The following is a 3,745-nucleotide window of genomic DNA, read 5'->3' on the forward strand; positions in this document are numbered from 1 at the left end:
CCATAAAATATAGGCCAAAAACGATAAATGTTCAAAATTTGGAGAAAAAAGATTTTTCAGATTTTTGGATCGTGAAAATTTTTTTCTCGGAGAACACGAATTGATCTAGTAAATCTGAGTATGAGGCATTATTGGTATGCCAACAGCTATCAAACCTGATATATTCGCACTAAGGTTTTGTTGTGTTCCACAGTGTTATATAAGGGATACTTTGAGGAATCATATAAACAATTATACATACATTACCCAAGTTCACGTACATCCAAATTATTTATTTGTTTTTGAAATTAATAATATATTTCAGAATTTATAATTAATACGTTGTGTTCATTTTAGTAAATCCACTTTGATTTTTAATTGTACAAAATTTATTATATACATACAGTATCGGTCATATCAATAGCAACCCTATTTCAAAGTGATATTATTTCCCTCTCATGTTAATTTATTTCTAAGAATTTACAATAAAAATAAAGTTCAATTTGTAACAAAACCCATAAGAACCGAATTTTAAAACTTCGTAGAAAACTACAAAAAATACAACAAATTTTCACCCAAAATTCACATTTTTTTCTCAGAAGTCTTAGAATTTTTTGAGCACTCAGTTTTATAGCCCCTTCAATTTTAGTCTTATTATATGCAAGTTTGAAGTGGCTAAAAATTACCTTTGATTTTTTTATCTTTTTTTAAAAAGCAATCGCATTTTTGGCTAGTATGTATCAGGAAGAATGGATAAGGATTGAGCCAAGAACTTGTGTGAGCAAATCCAATTTTTAGCAGCAAATGTCAGTTACGCGGTTTTGTACTTAAACGACGATGCTTATATTAACAGGAACGCTGCAATTTAATACACGGGTGAAGCAGTAACGCAGCACAGCAGAAGCATACAAACAATCTGCAAATGAATGGCTTTTTAGGTTTTTAACAAACAAAAACCTGGTTTCAACTTACTTCAACGTGTCTAAAGCACAACGCACACACTAATGCAAAGGCGCAACTGGGACGCAACACTATAAAACACGGGCGGAGCAATACACGGGCGGAGCAGGAACGCAGCACAGCAGAATCTGCAAATAAATGGTTCATTAGGTTTTGAAATAACAAAGAGCTGGTTCCAACTTACTTCAAAATATCTGCAGGATGATGCACACAATCAAATTCGGCCGCAGCTGCAGTTCACCAGAGAATGCTGCAAATGGAATGTTTCATCAATGAAGTCAAAATAATATGTTGTAACTTACGTGTATTAGCTCTTAATTACAATACCAGCACAGGTCGGCCAGGAAAACACTAAGGAAATTACCTAATAAATGCAAAATTATAATTAATTTGTAAAATAATTCGGTTTTATTACAATACTTACCAAATTTCAAGCAATTAGAAAACAAATGTCAGCGAATAAGAACAAAACGAGCAACGAAAATTGAATCAATGTGGCTTGTTTAGAATTTTTTTCTAATATTTTGGGAAATGTTCAGTGAAATTAGCAAAGAAACAACACAGTTTCTCCTAAGGTAGTTCAAGATGGCGGATTAGAGCGAGAAGTTGCCAACGTATAACACCTTTCATTATTGCATCATGGGTCGTAGTGAAGTGTGGTCTGTTTTTTGTGAAATAGAAGATGATATTGGATGCGCTATTAAAGAATTTGTATGCTGCCGTGAATCCGACGCTATTGTGCGGCATAGCGGAACGCAAACCACAAATGCCTCATAAGGAAAACTAAAGCCATTTTCTTCGTACAAGTAGGACAAGGACAAAAAAAGAGTAAACACAATAAAAAGTGCTATGTAAGCTTTTTGTACATAACTTTTTTTTTGCATAGATTTCTTTCGTGTGTGAATTGGACGATAGCAGACTGCAGACCGTTTGCAACCTTAAATGGTGACGGATTTAAGAATGTAGCCCGTGACCTTATTAAAATCGGTCACAAGTTTGGAGAGCACTTAGATGTTGACGATTTGATTTCTCATCCAGCAACAATCTCCCGGAATATAACTCGGACTGCAACTGAAAAAAGAAGAAATTCAGAGAAAACTTCAAAGTGTTGTAAATGCGGGACGTGCTTCCGTTACTGCTGATATGTGGTGTGAGACTTTTACAAACGGAAATTTCTTATGTGCAACCATACACTTTTTTACAATGGAATATTTGAAGAGTTTGTACTGGGGGCCAAAACCCTTGATTTTGAAAGGTCGTCCGGCAGGAATATTCGAGCTAAGCTTGAAAGCATCTTATCTGAGTTTGGTATTACAAGCTATGATAAAATTACTTTTATCACCGACAGAGGCTCAAATATGAAAAAGGCGTTAGAAAATAATACACGCCTTAATTGCTGCAACCATTTATTTGCAAATGTTCTACAAGCAGCATTTGATTCAACTGCAGAATTAAAGTTATGAATTGATAGTAAAAAGTTAGTGAAATATTTTAAAAAAGCAAATTTACAGCATTTCTAGATACAACATTGAAAAATGTTTGTGTAACACGCTGGAACTCTAATTATTATATGTTTAAATCAATATGTGACAATTAGGAAAAAATCAAAGAACAGCTGATTGCAAACTCAGAGTTGGAAAAAGTGTCAAATATTAATTTTAATATTTTGCAATCATTGGTGAAGTTGTGTGAGAATTTTGAAATTATTTCCAAAAAGCTTGAAGGCTCAAAATACGTGACAATCTCTTACGTATATCTGTCGATAAGACGTCTTAAGAAAATTTGCGAAATACCTCCTGGTTTCTTTCCCTGTTCCTATTTCAGTTTTGAAATCAAATATTTTGCAATAAATAGACCAAAAATTGATACCTAACCTAGACATCCGGCATAAGGTAGCAGTTTTCCTCTATCCTCCTACTAACAATGTTTTAGACTCAATTTCAATCGCAGAGGTTAAAGACTTTTGCCAACGCAATATACCCCAAACTGATTGTTTTCCTATCGACACAACTATAAATACAGAAAATTCCCCAGAAAATTTAGCTGAGGTAACCCCGCCGACGGGTCACTATTTTTTCTTCCCAGATGCAATAACCCCTCAAAATCCGTGTACACCTTTAACATTAACTGCGGAAATTGAGAAGTATTCACAAAAAATAACACAATATGAAAGCAATTTTGATGCCATGCAATGGAGGGAAACCGAAAAACTTGAGTTTCCAACTCTTTCTAGCTTAGCATTTAAAATATTATCAATACCAGCTAGTAGTGCAGCTAGTGAGCGCACTTTTTCACTTGCAGGTAATGTAATAGTCGAGAAACGCAATCGCCTAGCTCCTAAGGTCGTGACAGTATATTATTTTTAAACTCAGTTTCAAGAAATGAAAATAATATCTAGTTTGTAAATAAAGTAAAGTTTCACTTGGCATTTCCAATTGCCTTCAGTTAGGTATACTGATTATTTCAGGTATTTTTAAATTTTGTTATTTTGTCGCAATAAATTTCAAATACTTGGTTTAATCGCTGTGAATACGTCCATGCATATGAATGTATTTACATACAATTTTTAATAATGAAATAAACAAAAAGTATTCATGGACATAGGAAATGCAATATGGTTTTTTATTTTGGCATGCACTTCTTTTATCGCGAAGGAAAAATGCATACAGATTTAACATCACATCGCTAGTATTCGAAATGCGCTGTCTTTCATTCGCGACTCAAAAACGAGTTGTCCGGAAATTGCCGATGTCGGGCGCTAATAAATGAGAAAAAGCGATTCCGGTAGTCTGAATAGACTTCAAGG

General features: G+C 34.1%; 1 long non-coding RNA gene across 1 annotated transcript; it reads right to left on the reverse strand.

Moving 5' to 3' along the window:
- Nucleotides 1-1,085: 1,085 nt before the first annotated feature.
- On the reverse strand, nt 1,086-1,406 carry LOC118749294. The gene is made up of 3 exons (XR_004994195.1): nt 1,364-1,406; nt 1,242-1,303; nt 1,086-1,189 (listed from the first exon to the last, which is right to left on the reverse strand). It is a non-coding gene; the product is annotated as an uncharacterized LOC118749294 (long non-coding RNA).
- Nucleotides 1,407-3,745: the final 2,339 nt, after the last annotated feature.

The sequence above is a fragment of the Rhagoletis pomonella genome, unplaced genomic scaffold (genome assembly GCF_013731165.1).
Source record: "Rhagoletis pomonella isolate Grant_MI unplaced genomic scaffold, Rhpom_1.0 Rhpom_scaffold_00014, whole genome shotgun sequence".
NCBI classification, from domain to species: domain Eukaryota; kingdom Metazoa; phylum Arthropoda; class Insecta; order Diptera; family Tephritidae; genus Rhagoletis; species Rhagoletis pomonella.